At 35.3% G+C, this 19,244-nt stretch overlaps 1 pseudogene; it reads left to right on the forward strand.

Moving 5' to 3' along the window:
• The first annotated feature begins 1,041 nt into the window (after positions 1 to 1,041).
• LOC129463953 (dnaJ homolog subfamily A member 1-like) lies at positions 1,042 to 2,108 on the forward strand (annotated as a pseudogene).
• Positions 2,109 to 19,244: the final 17,136 nt, after the last annotated feature.

Consider the following 19,244-nt stretch of genomic DNA (forward strand, 5'->3'; position numbering starts at 1 on the left):
GGTAACGAACAAAGACCTTTGATTATCATGTATTATCAATTAATATTCTAATATTTTGCCTTCCAATTAACATTTCCCATTTTCTTTTAAGGATATCAGTGAAAGAGCTTTACTAAGGACAGACATGGCTTGTTGAAATCAACAAAGTTTGCCTATAAAATTCACCTAATTTGCCGGTCTAGCAACTCTATCAAAAAAGAAGTCATTCTTTGTGAGCCCATGCTGGCTCCTAACGGTCATTGCTTTCTCTTCCAAATGCTCCCAAAACATCTGTTTAATAACTTCTAGAATTTCACTAGGTCCTTTCATGCCATGCCAAGAAGTTTGGATTTTATGTTATGTACAAAAAGGGAAGGATCTATGTTTTTACAGTTATTTTATAGTTATGTGGTTTTTTCCATTAAAATGTACATTTCTTGAAATGACAGATTGTGCTTATTTATGTGTCAATCTAAGTATAAACGTATAAGTAATAATACTCAATACATGCTAGATAGATGGATCAAAAAATGTGACAACATTTAAAATATTTTGAGGGAACTTTCCAGAACGCTTGGCAAGAGGTGGAGTGGTGGCTGCCGCATCTGAGCACAACTACTAGGTGCGTTCCTTTGCACACCCTCCACATCAACCTCAGCCCACTCACTGCCAGTAAAAATTGGTGAAAGAAGCCAGTCACTCATAGGTGGGAATTGAACAATGAGAACTCATGGACACAGGAAGGGGAACATCACGCTCCTGGGACTGTTGTGGGGTGGGGGGAGGGGGGAGGGACAGCATTAGGAGATACACCTAATGCTAAATGACGAGTTAATGGGTGCAGGAAATCAACATGGCACATGGATACATATGTAACAAACCTGCACATTGTGCACATGTACCCTAAAACCCTAAAGTATAATAAAAAAAAAAAAAAAAAAAAAAAAAAAGAAGCCAGTTTCTATGACGCTTTGAGGGTAAAACCCAATGCCGCTCAACAATATTATAAGAAAAAGGTTTATAGGAAACTGGCATTGAAGTACCACTCTGATAAGAACCTGAATGAAGGAGATAAATTTAGGCAGATTTCTCCAGCTTATCAAGTTCTCTCCGATGCAAAGAAAAGCAAATTGTATGTCAAAGGAGGAAAGCCAGGTAATTAAAGAGGGTGGAGCAGGTAGCGCTTCTGGCTCTCCTATGGACATCTTTGACATGATTTTTGGAGGAGAAGGAGGAAGTATGCAGAGGGAAAGGAAAGGTAAAAATGTGTGTCAGCTGTCAATAACCTTAGAAGATTTATATAAAGGTGTGGCAAGAAAACTGGCTCTGCAAATAAAACAAAAAAAAAATGTGATTTGTGACAAATGTGAAGGTAGAAGTGGTAAGAAAGGAACAGTAGAGGGCTGTCCCAATTGCATAGTTACTGGAATACAAATAAGAATTCATCAGATAGGACCTGGAATGGTTTAGCAAATTTAATCTGTGGGGATAGAGTGCTAGGGCCATGGAGAACAAATCAGTCCTGAAGATAGATATAAAAGCTGCAATGTAAGGAAGACAGAGAAAAAGAAGCTTATACAAGTCCGTATTGACAAAGGCGTGAAAGATGGCCAGAAGGTAACATTCCATGGTGAAGCAGACCAAAGAACCAGAATTGGAGCTAGGAGATATTATTGTGTTAGATCAGAAGGAGCACACTGTTTTTATTCAATGAGGAGGAGAACTTTTCATGTGTATGGATATACAGCTGGTTGAAACATTTTGTAGCTTCCACTCTTAATGACTGAACTATAGTCATCAGCTCTCATCCAGGTTAGATTGTCAGCATGGAGATATCTTGGGTGTGCTAAATGAAGGAATGCCAATTTACGTAGCCCGTATGAAGAGCTGCCAAATTATCTAATCGAAGGTAAACTTTTCCTGAGAATGGCTTTCTCTCAGCTGATGAACTCTCTTTGCTGAAAAAACTCCTACCTTAGAGGAAGAAAGTAGAAGAGACTGATGAAATGGATCAGATAGAACTGGTGGACTTTGATCCAAATGAGAAAAGATGATACCATGACAATGGAGAAGCATATGAGGATTATAAACATCATCCTAGAGGTGGTGTTCAGTGTCAAACCTCTTAATGGGGCCAGTGAATAACACTCACAGTTGGCATTTTATGTGCAGCAGTGAATGAGTGGAGGACTGTAATCATAATACGCTTACTGCTTGCTATTGTTTTTGTTTTAATAGTCAACTATAGTAGTATTTTAAAAGTTGTATCAGTCTGTTTTCAAGCTGCTGATAAAGACATAGCTAAGACTGGGAAGAAAAAGGGGTTTAATTGGACTTACAGTTCCACACGGCTGGAGAAGCCTCAGAATCATGGTGGGAGGCAAAAGGCACTTCTTACACGGCAGTGCCAAGAGAAAAATGAAGAAGAAGCATAAGCGGAACCCCCTGATAAACCCACCAGATCTCATGAGACTTATTCACTATCACGAGAATAGCACAGGAAAGACCAGCTCCCATGATTCAATTACCTCCCCCTGGGTCCCTCCCACAACACATGAGAATTCTGGGAGATACAATTCAAACTGAGATTTGGGTGGAGGCACAGCCAACCCATATCAAAAATTAAATGAAGAATAAAGGCAAATATAAAATCTCTGACTCTGCACTGTATGTATGATGACTTCAGTGTGCAAGATGGAGTTTAATATCTGTAAAAACTACTTTAAAAAGAAGTTCCATTAGCATTTGTTAGGCCAAACCTTGTTATTGATTTCATCTGTGTCCATGAACAAACTTGGACTGAAATGCTAGGTATATGTCTAGGCTGCAGTGTATGACCTTTCACTCTTAATCTATAAAATTAAAACTGTATTTAACTGGCAATTAGAAAAAAATAAACGTAATTTGTAGAGAAGTGTTGGTTTGTATAGTTATTTGTATTATATAAGTTCCATTGTGGTTCCTCTGCATTTATTCTGTTGCCTCAACTGTTACTTGAAGATGGCATAATATAATTTAGGCTGTGGTATCAATGATATAAAGGATACCTTTCTAAAGAAGAAATTTTTCATAACATGCTGCTTCTTGAGGGCTTGAACTTCTAGGATTGTTTTCCCTTCTGCACATACACCCACACCCACACACACACACGCATATATACCCATATATATAACTTGACCAGTCCTAGTTATTTTTAATCCTTTCTCTTTGGACCATAATATGCCCCTAAGTAGTAACTTCCAGAGATGGGTAACTTAGAAGTTAAAGTAAAAAGACCTTGACATGGACAATTAATTTCCATGTATAATATAAGAAAGTGTTCCTTTGGTATGTTACAGGCTTACTTTAAACCTTTTGACTTATGCTCCAACATAACTGTAATTTAATGTTGGTAGTATAGCAAATTATAATGAATAATTTTAATTGTATGTTTAAAAGTTTCATCATATGTTCACATGCTTAAATCTGAATATCAGAATTCAAGAAATTCTTGAAATGTATGAATGTCTCCCTAATATACTGATTACAAAGCATTTCTCAAACATATTTTGAGTAGGTGAGCTAAATAACTAAGCACATATTTAAGAAATGTTATTTTGAATAAAAGACTGAAAGGAGATGGGGAGTAAGCAGGGGTAAAGCTACATTCTGGGAGACTTATTAAGAATCTATTGAAAGTGTTAAGGTAAGAAAAGATGGGGACCTGAGTTAAATAATGATGGGAATATATAGGGGCAAATGGGATAAATAGATGATTAATTGATAAACAGATAGCTATATCTTTGCACACATATGTGTGTGACTATATGTACATGATTGATTAGATCACATAAATTCAAAGATTTGTAATGACATCCAAGTTTTGGGCTTAAGTATCTCTATGTTTCAGGATATTTAAATTAAATTAATTCCCCCATATGACTATGGCTTTAAGTGCAATAGGATGGTTATTCCTTGTTCATAAAATGTAATTGTGTGGGGCAGCTCTGTTCAACAGTCATTTAGGTTCCTAAGCTGACAGGGATTTCCAAACTTTCAATTTATGGCAATCAAGTTTGTTGCAAGATTCCCGCCAGCTAAAAGAAAATTCAAATGAAGGAGAATGTACTGGGAATGTCTGGGACCGTGCGTGGAAATAGAACACATCACTTCCTCTCAAATTAAATCAGCTGAAAATCAGTCCTATGGCTACACCTAAGCACAAGGGAGGCTGAAACATATTTTAAGTGATTAAAAATGAGGAGAGGAATATAAATTTAGATGAGCACTTGTCATTAGCAAAAGAATGAAAGAAGGGAAAATAATAGATGTTATAGGGCTCTAAGTTCATTTTGGAGCATAAGCCATGTAACATCCATATATGGAGGTATCTATTAAGAGAACAAAAATACAATTTCTAGGGTCTAGTGGGAGGTTTGCTGGGAGTTGCAGATTTATAAATCATTGGTTTCTAGATCACTGAAGTCACGAGTGAAAGGAGTGTAAAATTAAAGTAGACCAGGTGAGAAAAGAAAAACGGAGGAAAGAAGCAAAAGCTTATAGATAAATCTTAGACAAAACAAAACCCAACAAAACTAACTCTGCATAATCAAAGAAGGACTCTGAAAAAGAAAGGCAAATCCCAGGAAAAACATATCATGGCAGCCAAAAGACCCAGGTGAAAGATAATGGCGTAACGAACGAGAGTGGTCTTCAGTTTCGAGGACCATAGAGCGATTAGGTCAGATCAGGATGGAAATGTATTCTTTGCTTTTGGCAACACTGCGACAGGTGTGCCTTTTAATAAATCAGTTCTAATGGTGTTATGAAGGAAGAATTAAATTAAAAGTTTAATAATTAGACAAAATAGATTGTGGCCAGAAGGATGAGGGAAGGGAAATGCTTTTGTTTTTGATACTATAGTTAAAATGACGCATCTTAGGCAATTTTAAACATTAAAAAAAGAAAATATTAGAGGTCGGAATAATTTAGACACAGGTGAGAGGATATGGAATCTCAAGTATGAGTAGAAGGATTAGCCTCGTGCAGGAAAAGGGGCCTCTTTTCCTTTAAACAGTAGGGAGGTTAAGAACCACCGTCTCACAGTACTCTGAGATATAATTTGTTGAATTTTTAAACTTTGATTTACTTAAATAGCTTGAAAATATTTAAAATATAGTTCACATTTAATTTTACAGTTGTACCAGCTATTTCACTTATTATATTTGTTAATATCCTCAATCAATAGTCTTGTGTTGAATGCTTATTATGTTAGTAATGAACAAAGTTTTTAAAAAAGTACCAAAAAGAAAAGGCACAGAAAATTTTTCAATGAGCATTAAATAATGTTGCAATTATAAAAAAGTATATATTAAACTGATGTAGAGATTAAGCTAGGAAATGTTGATCTCAATGTGGGTTTATTTATATTTGCCTTGATAATTTTATTATTTTTAACAAAGTGTACATTTATAATGCTTATGTTAGATTCAGGTTACTGACTTTGCTCTTCCACCACATAAAGAGATTGCTCTTATATTTATCCTATTCATTCAAATTCAATTATACTCACAGTAGTAAAGAATAGAAAAGTAGCTAATTGTTGGATGTGAAATTTAGAAGTTTCCATTTTTTATAGTTACCTGGAATAAACAACATAATGAGCTTGATTCTTTCCACCACAGGGTGCATGGACTTAAACTTGGGAATAAGAAAGAATTTTTGGAATCATACTAGGTTAGATATCCTCACAGTCATTGAGTTTAATCATATTTTTCTAAAGTTCGGTTTCTAGTAAAAGAGTTTGGAATGAAAAAATAATAAAACAGTTTCACTCACTTGGATTCTTGACTTTCCAACAAGAAAGCGGAGGCAGTATGGCTTATTGGGCATAGAGGCTTTAGAAATTCTACTTTCTTTCTCACCCCTGCTAGAATCTGATTGAGAAGATAATTGGGCTCCTGACAAAGCCAGCCTCAACAACTAGACTGGTATGGGGTGCATAATGATGATCATTATTAAATTGAATAATCTCTACTCTTAGCTTCTTATATTTCTTTGAATTTCCACACATACACTGAGCACTTATTTTTCACACCTGTTAAAGAACATCACAGGTACATGGACTCTTAGATCTTAGAGCTCCTATAGTCCAACCTTGCACTCAAATGGAAATCAAATCTGTAATATTCCTGCAGTGAATGGCCAATTCAGACTGGACAATGGTCCATAAAGGTTCCATATTTCCTTGCATGGCCTCAAAAATACCATTGCAAAGGATTATACTTGTAGCCAGGAAACATCTTTAAGGCAGGAAAGAGGATATGGCTTTCTAACAATTGTTTTAAAAACTAACAAAAACAGAACAAAATACTTCTAGAGATTAACTTTCCACCTGAGAGTTATGATTGCTGAAGGAACCTAGAGTCTAGTATTCCAATAAGTGTACTGCCTGAGTACATTTTTATTTCAGGACTGATAGATTTCTTGTAGGCTAATCATTGAAATGGCTCAAACATGCAGTGTCAATTTTACCAAACCAGGCAATACTTCAGTTTGCAGCTCTAAACTAGAATTTAATGACAGGTAGGCCAATGCAAATATGCACCCTGGGCAAATGCCACTGAGTTCTTCCCTGTGATGGAAACCAACAGCCATGACAATACAATGTGTATTTTAACATGCTTAAGTGCTTAATCAAAAACTTGGGTTACACAACTTTCAGAATTAACAAAAATATTCATTTGTATTTTATTGAGAAATAAATATTTTAACCAAAATGTGATTCAATTTTAGACAATATCAATATTTTAACTGACTGCTAAATATTAAATTTTCTTTTAAAAAATAAAACACCCTGTGAGCAAACTTAGGAAACTTTAGCTTAATATGTATTCAGCAGTCATGACTGATGGTAAACTAAGAAGAAACATAAAATATACAAGCAAAACTATGCATATGGTCTCATCATATGCTTAGATATTTTATTTATAATCCATTGATTTATATTCATAGTTAAAATATAACATGCATAAAATATTTACTTATAGTTATATATTTATGGGGTGAAATGAAAATAAGTTTCCAATGTCTACCAAAATATCCTCACTAATGATTTTAGAACACATTACAATGGAATATCTAAGGCAAAACTTACAACATAAAGGATAAAACTTTTTATGCCTATGTTTACTTTCATGAAAAAAGAAGCTATTTGGTAGTAATAGGAAAGTAATTGAAAGATATTTTATTTACTAGCAGCTAATATTGCAAGAAAATGAAACCATCTTTATTTAAAAATGACCCTAGTAACTGGGACAATTTAAAATGGAAGATAATTCCTCTTGGTTAATAAAGATTGATGTATCAAGATATTCACTAGATGGATATATAGAATTTATATGTGTGTATATATATACACATATTTATATGTATGTATATATATACATATATACGTAAATCTCATAGCTTGAAAATTTTTTTCATATTTCTCCTTTATAGCGTTTATTAAATTCATATTCCTTAAAGCTTCTTCATGCCTGTAACCCCAGCACTTTGGGAGGCCGAGGCAGGCAGAACATGAGGTCAGCAGTTCGAGACAAGTCTAGCCAACATACTGAAACCCTGCCTCTACTAAAAATACAAAAACTAGCCCGGCGTGGTGGCAGGTGCCTGTAGTCCCAGCTACTTGGGAGGCTGAGGCAGAAAAATCACTTGAACCCAGGAGGCAGAGGTTGCAGTGAGCTGAGACCGTGCCATTGTATCCCAGCCTGGGTGACAGAGCGAGACTGTCTCAAAAAACAACGATGACAACGACAACAGCAAAAAGCCAAAAATTGAAAAACAAAACAAAAAAACCCCAAAAACTTCTGTTTCACATCCTCTTCACCTCTATTCTCTTCCCTACTTTCCCCCACCCTCACTGCTAAAAACTGAGCCTCCTTAAGGGTCAGTGCAACTCTGGGCTATATTAGAGAATCAGACAATCTTTTCCAAATGTAACTCTGCATTCACAATTTAACTTTAAAATATGACATTTTGTGTGCTTACGGAAATCAGATGCCAGAATTTACAATTTTCCAATGATAAAAGGTCATGTAGGAAAATGGTAAAGAGGGGTAAATAGCCAACATAGAATATGTAGAATATGAGACAGGACAAGCCCAGAGAAAAAAGTACTAAGAGGGTGAAAATTTCAAGGCAGCAAGTTTTGCAAGGTATTTTGAAAAAAAAGTAATAAAATGTAGGGGCTTTAAAAATGTAATCAAGAAAAGAAGGGAGGGATAGGTATAATGATTGAATGTTGGTAAGTGACAAAGAGAAGGCAAAGACACTCAACTCTATTTTACTTGTCTTTGCTTGTCATTGTGAGTGATCTATGAACTAGAAAGGATAGAATGAATGTTGTTGAGAGAAATTTAAGTTTAAAGTGGGTGAAAAGATTGTAATAGTTGCTCTGAATAAGTTTAGCAATTCTGGCTCAGATGAAATACATCCCAAAACAAGGAAGGAGTTTGCCCATGAGACAGTCAGGCTACTGTAATTCATATCTAGAATTTTAAAAAGAAAAAAAAGGAGCTATATATTACAGGATGTTTCTTAAACTAACAACAATAGCAACAATAATTTATGAAATAAGAGGAGAAAGGGAAGAGAAATAAATTTCCTTGTAATGACTGATTACTGAGTGATGTTGATCTCAGACCAAATTCAGAACCAATTTTGTTATGGAAAGTAACAACTATTCAAAACCAGCATGGAGTCACTGAGAATGAAATGTGGAAAATGAGTTTTGTAATCTCCTTTCAGGGCAATGAATATGTCTTGATTGGGTGTACCTGGTAAAAATAAAGGTGTTTTCTTTTTTTATTTAATTTCTCCCTTTGGCAGCCTAGCAAGGCTAAAGATCAGGATAAAACTAAAAATATACTGTATCTAAATTTCAGAGAAACATTTTTTATGAATACTTTTGCATAATGTCTTGAAATAAAGAATAAAACATTAATTGTAGTATGATGTGGGTTGGTGGTTCAATCTAGTTAACGGAAAATAAAATGTGATTCAGACAAAGCTGCAAGTAAACCAGCCATGCTGCAGTTAGCCTTAAGCCATTCTGAACAGCTATGCCTTATCGGTTAGAACGAGGAAGACAAAGCCACAACCACCAATGCAAAACAGTGGAACAGAGTCTATGGAAGCAGAGACACCAAGGTGCCCAACCACATCTAGAAGCCAGCCAACCTTGCCATCCTTTCAGAGTCAGCACACTAACACAGAGCCGGTGAAGAGACGATAAACTTTGCATAGATACAGGATAAGGCTGTATCATCTAAGGCTTACTTTGAAAATGCCAGATCGCAGAAGAGTGTCTTAAAAGTCTGTTTTTCTAAGAACATGTGACTTCACATAAAATCCAGGTGGTAGGGAAGCAAGTCATGGTGTGATCTCCAACGGCTATGGCAACCTGTCATAATCCAAGAAACTGTCAATGTCCTTTTAGTCAATGAGGCTTTCACATCACATATTAGGGGTTACAAATTATAGTTGATATTTAAGATTCAAAAGACAGAAAAAAAATCATTTAATTTGCATAGCCTTGTAGCCATTTTTTTTTTTTTGGAAATTTCCTGGAAAGGGATACTGGCAAGAAGCAAGAGGACTTTACTCTTACTAAATTAATGGTAGTAGTAGAAGGCATAGAAGTAGAAAGTAGTAGCAGCAGTAGCTTACCAGGATTACTACTAACAGCAATCTGGGTTTCCCAACAGAACTTTATATTTAGAGAAGAGTATTTGGGGTGCTAACCAAAGTAACTACTAAACATGATTCTTGCCAGAAATCTGATCCTTTGGACTGGACCAACATGAAGATGGAGCTCAATAGCACTTATTAATTTATTAATTTGTGATCATCCAGGAACCCAGCTCTCATCTTTATGTGCTAGCTTTGAAGCCAGGAAGGAGACATAAAGAAGTACCATGGACCAAGCAGCTAAGAATTGCATCATCCTCCCTGGGCTTGTAGTTTTGCTTGAAATTATATTCAATTAAGTGAGAAGGAACTGGGTAGAAGACATGGTTATATATAATACTTATATTATTCTGTTTCAGCTGGTAAGGGCCTGAAGTTATCAGTGAAGAAGATCAAGAATTCTAATGTCAATGAACCTTGGAAGGCTAGGCAGGTGTAGGAAGGATGAATTCTCAGTCCACCGGTTATAAACTATACGAATTTGGACAAGTTGAAACCATTTTCAGTTGTATATCCCTATATATAAAAAGGGAAAAACTGTACTTATTTCACTTCATCAGTAAAATAAGGTCATATGAACTAAATCACATAGCATAGGCTATCATTACTTCAGGTAGAAAGCGTTCAGACCACAAAGATCACATTCATTTTTTCCAACATTATTAGTGTCTCGCACAATGTAGAATATCTGTTAAATTAAGAAGTTCTGGCCGGGCGCGGTGGCTCACGCCTGTAATCCCAGCACTTTGGGAGGCCGAGGCGGGCGGATCACGAGGTCAGGAGATCGAAATCATCCTGGCTAACATGGTGAAACCCCGTCTCTACTAAAAATACAAAAAATTAGCCGGTGTAGTGGCGGGAGCCTGTAGTCCCAGCTACTCGGGAAGCTGAGGCAGGAGAATGGCGTGAACCCAGGAGGCAGAGCTTGCAGTGAGCAGAGATCGCGCCAATGCGCTCCAGCCTGGGCGACAGAGCGAGACTCTGTCTCAAAAAAAAAAAAAAAAAAAAAAAAGTTCTATTATATTCACAATTTTTGAACAAATATTTGCATGAAATTAGGGAATACATGTTTAAATGGGCAGATGACACATGTTTGGCCAACACACACAGGTTTTAGAGAGACAGCATTGCCTGTAAGAAAAAAATATGGTCTTTGAAGTAAAACGAAATAAATAGAAAACTTGGTGCTACTGCATGATTCCGTCATAAACTAGCTCTGTGACTTTGGATATCTTGAGTCAAGATATAAAATATAAAGCTCCAAAACACAGAGCTTCAAGTTTTTTAATTTTTGTGATGATAGGTGATTACATTATATAATATTAAAAGTAATTTTTAAATCTGTGCTTTTGTAATTATAATTTTGTATTTTAACCTGGATTTGAAGAAAATGAAACCACTGATTTTAACAAAATAATTCTCATAAGAAGACATTTTCTTCTCCGTTATAGCACATGGCTTGTAAGTATATGGAACTATATATATTATTAGCAATGTACATGTTTATGCATATTTATCAGACAAGTATTGAAAATTTTACCTGGGAGATATAAACTTATGACATTCTTTTATTTCTTTCTTTTGATATATTTGATAACCCTATAAGACATTAAAATGAGAATCTATTTGCATATGTTAATATAACACAATTTTATAAAAAAAGAAATATAATATATACTTTATTGTGAAAATAAACTGAAAACATAATGTTGATTCATAATATGTATGATAAATAAACCTTTCTATATTTCATCTCCTATAATGTTGTCTAATTGTTTTGAGAATTTTTACTCATATTGTGTCAGCAAGATGTCATATCTTACCTTGAGAAACTGATGTCAATTAATCCAGTGATATACTGCAATTTATTTCTGGTAACCAGAGAATCTATTTTTACATACAGATAAACGTATTACATTAAAGTCATCTCGGGAAGCACTGAGAGAATTTTTATAATTGAGCACACTTTTTTTCTTAATCAAGTAAATTTAAAATATTGATTGGAAAATGCTAAACTTGCAAGTATGTTTTGTTCAGTCCATACATTGACTATATTAAATAATAATAATAGCAGCATTAAACCACATTAAGGACATGGCTTGAACTAACAAAGCTAGGAAATTTTAAGGTGACATGGAAATTTATCATTTATAGCAGTTTCTAACCATTAAGTCCCTTTGAAATCATAGTGACATTCTCTGCTTTAAGCACCACAGAATCAAGACATTCAGGCAGTCCAGGCACTGCATAGAATCTATAAAGAGAGCAGGTGTTTTATGTGTCTAACCACTGTGGATTCGTTGAAAGATGACGCTTCATTATGAATTCAGAATTCTTCAAGCATTTCCTCTTTCACACAGCATTGTTGACATTTGTATTAGGGTAAAATCCACATTTAAAAGTGAAGTCCTTTACAAACTACCTGCCTTCAATCTCTGCCTTATAGTCTGTTTCATCTGCTACTGGGAGCATATCACTTCCCTTCCTCAGCCACTTTAAGGATTCTGATAAATATAGAGTCAAAGTGGCAGTTACTCTTTGGAATAATAATTATGCTGTAATAATTAATAATAATAATAAATATGCAGTAATAATTATGCTGAAATTTATTATTCAATAATTATTAATTTTGGTAAGCACCATTATTATGAATATCAATGGTTAACTTTTATAAAGTGATTGCTTTTTGCAAAGCACCATGGTGAGTGAAATACATTCTTTCATTTTTTATATGACAGAACCAATTTCAAATGTGTACCACCACAATTGACGCAGAAACTTTGTTTTATAGTACATTGAATTAATGTATGTTTTTCAAATGCATGTATGGTTAAGTAATCAGGTATCTAGCAAGTGCCTATTATGGTTTAAAAGATTAGCTAGATATAATACAAATGAGTTTGCAATCTAATTGGCAAGACAACATAATGAAATAATTTTAAAAAACACAACCTGTATAAAAATGTAATTGATGGTCTTTCTTCATTAAATGGGAAAAAAGTATGGTTATGTGTATATCTAAGACCTCAGAGACATAAACTTGAGATATGGCTGACAGGCTGGCAATATTCAACATTATCAAAATGTGCTGCTCTATGCCTGAAATAAGCAAATTGTTTGGGAGAAACTTGATGTATCTCTATTGCCTTTGAAGACCTGGTAGAAAAACAAAACAAAACAAAACAAAACAAAAACTCAAACTGAAAGACTTAAGAGTATCTGTGGACTAATTATTTTTCCAGACTGATGGCTAAAACTTTGAGAAAGAATGAAGAAATGGAAGCTGGCTGTTTTATTCATAGTTGAGGATATCAGTTTTCTGGTACTCTAGTTATGACAAAGTAATGAGCAAGAAGACTGGTTGCTGCTTCCTCACATGGTAGAAAGCTAAAGTGCAAAAATGACTGAGACAGTTTCTTCAAACCCTTTTACAAGTGTCTTAATCCCATTCGTGAGGACAGATCCCCACTTCTCAATACCATCTCATTGGGTCTTAGGTTCCTATGAATTTTGGGGGGACACATATTCAAACCATAGCAATAGCATATTAATAGCATAAGTATTAATATGACTTGGTGAGCAGAGAAATGTGAAAAGAAATGCATTATATAATGGATTGAATGTTTGTGTTCCCCCAAAATTCATATGGTGAAGCTCTAAACCACAATGTGATAGTGTTTGGGAGATCATTCAGTTTAGAGTGGGATTATTATCCTTATAAGAAGATACATCAGAGTGTTTGCTCTCTCTAGCCTCTCCATGTGAGGACACAGCAAGAAGGTGGCAGTCTGAAAGCCAAGAAAACAACCTTCACCAGAACCCAAGCAGGGTGACACCCCAATCTTGGACTTCCAATCTCCAGAACTGTGAGAAAATAATTTTTTGTTGTTTAAGCCATTCATTCCATGTTATTTTGCTGTGGCTGTCCAAGCTGACTAACATACATGTCTCCAACTTATTCAATGAAAAAGAGTAACAGAGGAGGAACATATTGAGAACATTTATAATTTTATGCTTTATTGTTACATGCATGATTTGTGAAGCCAAGTGGAGAGTCTATGAGCAGGGGTACAAATAAGAAAAATAAAGAGAATTAATATTGTTGCGGATTCATGTTGTACCAAAATCTGGCTGTTAGGAAATACAACATAAATACAAAATAAGTATGATTTGAAAGAATGGCATATATATATATATATATATATATATATATATATACACATACATACACACACACACACAAACACACACACAAACAAAATGAAGATTATGGTTAAAAATTTGTAAAAGATTTCCAACTTCACACAAAACCATCTGTATGCAAATAATGGAGAACTTGAACTGTATGAGCATGGTTGAAATCTAATTCTGCTAAAAGGATGGCATCTAATAAATTTGTTATTTACCTTGCTGACAATTTCATCTTGCATGAGGAAGAAAATGGGCAATTGCTGGATTTCATTCAGATGAGGAAAGAAAATTGGCTGAGGATGTAAGAGTGATGGAAACCTTTCAATTAAAGTGGTTGTGTCTATTTAGAATTGAGAAGGACAGAGTTGCATAGCAGACTCAAAGACATACTCTTGACTATTCTTATGAAAGCTGAAAAAGGTGAATGTGACCCTAAAATTTTCATAGGTAACTCTAAAGCATGTGTCAAGAGTGTTGAAATGTTCTGAAATACATTTTTATGAAACATTTCTGCATAACTATTGTGCTTAAGAACAGTAGGAGGCCGGGCGCGGTGGCTCACGCTTGTAATCCCAGCACTTTGGGAGGCCGAGGCGGGCGGATCACGAGGTCAGGAGATCGAGACCACGGCGAAACCCCGTCTCTACTAAAAATACAAAAAATTAGCCGGGCGTGGTGGCGGGCGCCTGTAGTCTCAGCTACTCGGAGAGGCTGAGGCAGGAGAATGGCGTGAACCCGGGAGGCGGAGCTTGCAGTGAGCCAAGATTGCGCCACTGCACTCCAGCCTGGGCGACAGAGCGAGACTCCGTCTCAAAAAAAAAAAACAGTAGGAGACAGCAAGTGGATCCGATAGGATAGTTTGGGGGAATCTACAATAAGCTTGAATCTAAAGCGGCTTTCCAAAGATGAAAAGCAGGGCACAAAACCAAGACAAATGCAAAATAAAACCAAGAAATTTTAAGAATAGAAGTAAGTTAAATCCAGAAATAAGTTACTGAGAAAAATACTAAATTCTGTTGTTAGAACAGAAAAAGAATGTATGTTAACAAGGTAACTGTCACATCTTAGAGAGAAAAGTGCAATATTCATGGAAGGTAGAATCAAAGCTAAATGATCAATTTCTGAATAACTTTGCTTAGTTCAGGAAGAGGATTGGTCTTCGCCAATTATCTCCTAATAATCTTTTTTACACACCAATGATAAAGGATACCAGCCTGGAGTTGTCTCAGGTTGAGTTCCCCAGCAGCAAATACTGAGATGGAGATTTGTATAAAAATGATTTGGTAGGAAAGGTTCTTGGTGGAGTAGTGGCGGGAATAGAAACGTGTTGCAGAAAACGAAGTGTATTCACTTCCTAGGGCTGCTGCAACAAAGTGCCACAAAATGGGTGGCTTAAACAACAGAAATGTATTGTCTCAGTTTTGGATATTTGATATATAAGATTGTGTGTTGGCAGGGTTGGTTTCTTCTGAGGGCTGAGAAGGTAAATCTGTTCCAGACATTTCTCCTAGCTTCTGGTGATTTGCTGATAATCTTAGACTTTCCTCAACTTGTAGATTCATCACCCCATCTCTGCCTTCATCTTCACATGGCATTCTCCCTGTATGTGTATCTGTTTCCAAACTCCTCTTTTTTGTAAGGCTATTAGTCAGTTATTAGGGATCACCCTAATAGCATCATTTTAGTTTGCTTACCATTGTAAACACCCTATTTCAAAATAGAAGTTCGTCTTCTGAAGTTTTGAGAATTAGGACTTCAATGTATCCTTTTTGAGGGACACAATTAAACCCATAACAAGATGGGAAGCCACACAAGAGGGTAATGTCTAGCTAAATTCCATATTAGATAATTTGGCACAATTCCCCAAGAACTCTGCAGAAATTGTAGCCTGCATTTCGGGGTTACCTGTCCAGGAACAAGAAAATGGGAGCATTTATTCCACTGCACCATCATGCTTTGGTTAGTGATTGCCCTGGGTAGGCATACGTTTCCAGACACTTCCAAATCTAGACCTAGCACTCTAATGCCAAGACTCTAGTAAAGGACTGAAGGAACTGGCTTTTGGGGTTGAAAGCACATTGAGAGCCAGTAATGCATGAAAATGACAAAAGGACTTGAGAGGCTATAAGCAAACACTAACAATGTCTGTTTTAAAATGTCACAAAAGAGAAAATAATTCATTTAAATGCTTTTACATCTCCAGAAGTGGAAGAATTCTATTACACTATGCGTAAAAATATATTGTAATTTTAACCATAAAATCGCTGTAAATAATCTTTGAGAAATATGGGAAATACAAAAGATTATCTAATATTGGTAATGAGCACATGTTCTATTTTTGAGAAGACAAAGTATTCATTCTAGTAAATTTGATGTATAATGAGAGTATTTAGAAATGACATCATTTGTCACTATTAGTCAACATGAATTGTTCATGAATTCATTGTGAACAATAAGAAAAAATAACATAATGTCTTTTCAAATACATTTCAAGGGAGTATTTAGAGGGTTGCCTGTTTGAACAACTTTACAGGTGCCATTTACATGGTGTTCCGAGAAACTATGTAGCGCACAATTATCTTGGTCATTTATAGTGGACCTGTACATGCAGATATGTGTAATAACGTACCTTGACTTTAAGAGTATATTTAATAAAGATTCTAAGTGATATTCTTATAAACACAATGGAGAAATAGCTGTATCTATAGCCGATTAGACTCTATGTGGATGAATAGAGCTGTACAGAGCTAGGAGGTCAATAGTAGCATACAAATGGATCAATTTTCAGATTTTTCTGAAATGTTATCAATTACCGTGGTAAAAGAATATTTTATCAAAATGTCTTATTTATTTAATTATTGGTATTAAAAAAAACCCAGTGTTGAACACCTACAGCATGTCACAGCTATTATTGAATCTGAGAAACAAAGTTGAAGGACATGGTCCTTTTCCAAATGTGCTTACAGCCTGGCTGAAAATCTACCTTAATAGTAAAAATAATACTAACTAAAATATATCGGTTCCTATAAGTAAATCACTAGGCAATAGACTTTACAATCAGCAATAGTTGCTAGGAACATTTCATATTTTCTCTCCACTTTTACTTTACCAAAGAGAAGTGGTGCTGATTTTTTATGCAATCCAAACATATTTATTGAGTGGGCTAGATTTCTGGAGGTCCAAACATTAATAGCAGGGTAATACATCTGACATGGTCGAATGTGTCATCGGTCTTTCTTTAAGATTATTTTGTTCTATATACTTGGAATTGTAAGAACAACTCGGAGGTGATAAGGGCTGTTATGCTATCCATATGAAGATTTGGAGTAGTCAGCCGAGGTCAGGCCTCTTAATGACTGGTCTGTTCTACCTACTACAGGCTTTTCCATTCCGCAAAGTAGAGAGAAATAAGATGAGTTTGGTTTTAAAACGAATGGAGCAATAGAGTCTACCAACTTTAGGGTCAATTTGAAGTATTAGACCTACCACTGATATAAGTAAAAGCAATCAAGCTTGATTCATTAGCGTTCTATGTCATGGTTAAGGCAAAATCCTTATTTGTAACAAAGTATGTTCCTTCTCTGCTTTCCATATATCTTAGAACATTAAGTTCGTAGAGTGGATTTTCTGGAAATGGCTTCTGAGATAGGAAGTTGCATGAAGAATATTCATTGAGGAGTGATTGGTCTTGTTTAACATATTTGTAAGAAAGTGAGGAACATTGGACTGGGCAGAAGGTGAAGTTGACCCTCAATGCAGTTGTGACTGAATGCTTAGTTATTATTCAGAGTCTTGGATATGGGATAACTTTTTAAAAAATATTTGTACCAATTTGTAACACAGAGGCTAATCTTTTGTTTCTTTATATCAGTCTGTCATTGGCTGTGAGTGGCCTCTGAGCAAGGGGGTTCCTCATGGCCAAAGACAATCCTCAACGTGGGGCAGAGCTATCATCTGTCACCAATTTATATTTCCAGGATTTGGGGTATGAGTGATAGACTTTTAAAAATGTCTATGCGTGGAGCTACAGTATTCATTACAGTTGGTTAAAAATATTGAAAAAAAGAGGAAGGACAAGGTAGAGGGGAACTTTTCCTAGATACTTCCAATAAAAGAACACACGCAACCAAAACAGTATGGTTGTTTTGGGGAACACATAACGGGCTAGATTCAGGGTAGGTTAATAAAAATAATGTAAGACACAAAAGACTTCAACAGCTAGGGATTGATGTGACTAGAAAAGTCAGACATTCATGGTGGAATTGTGGAGAGCTATCTGTTGGGATATTAAAGATTTGTCACCATGGACATCAGTGTAAATAATACAATTCTACAGACTAATTTCTTGTGCTCTTTTTAACTCTTAGTTTTAGCAAAACTCAGTATAGATTATTGAGATTTCACAGGCTACCAAAATTAAAACGTTAGTTATTTTATAGATATTTTTATATATGTTTGTGTGTACATATGTGCGTGTGTATATATTATATATGTGTGTACATATTTGTGTATGTGTATATTATATATGTGTGTGTATGTGTGTGTGTACACTCACATATACAGACTTGTTCTTTTTACAAGGAAAATGATGTATTTATATATGGTTGTTCTTAGTAGAAAAATAAAATGATATCTATTGTATAGCAAACTTTAAAAATAGCTGTTGAATTTTATGCCATAAATTTCCCAAAGTTCAAAATTTGGGGAGTTTGATTTTCAGAATAACAACTTATGTATGATCTTCTGTGCTCTGTTATGTTTTCAATACAACATTATTTGATTACTTTACAGGTTTATTATTCGGTTTAGGCTGCTATACCAAAATACCATAGCCTGTGTGGCTTAAAAACAACAGAAAATTATTTCTCACAGTCTGGAGACTGGGGAAGTCCAAGATCCAGGTGCCAATCTATTTGGTGTCTAATGAAGTCCCACTTTCTGGTTCACAGATGGCTGCCTTCTTGTTGTGTCCTCATATGGCAGAAAAGATGAGGAATCTATCTGGATTATTTTTTTATAAGGGAATAAATCCCACTTATAAAGGCTCCACCCCCATGATTTAATCAACTTGGAAAGGCTCCATCTCCAAATACGATAACATTGAGGATTATGTTTTAACATATGAATTTTGGGAAGACACAAAGATTTAATCAATAGCAGATACTTATATTAAGTGCTATACAAACTTGGCTGTTTTTAAGGAACTCATGTTCCAAAAGGTTGATGCTGATCATAATCCCAAAAGACACAATTCCTAATGCCTAATCCATATTGTTGAAATCCTAAAAAATCAAAATCCTTAAAGTCTAAAATCCCTAGTTTTTAAAATCCTGAAAATTACAATG

This window comes from Symphalangus syndactylus, chromosome 15, assembly GCF_028878055.3.
Source record: "Symphalangus syndactylus isolate Jambi chromosome 15, NHGRI_mSymSyn1-v2.1_pri, whole genome shotgun sequence".
Classification (NCBI taxonomy): domain Eukaryota; kingdom Metazoa; phylum Chordata; class Mammalia; order Primates; family Hylobatidae; genus Symphalangus; species Symphalangus syndactylus.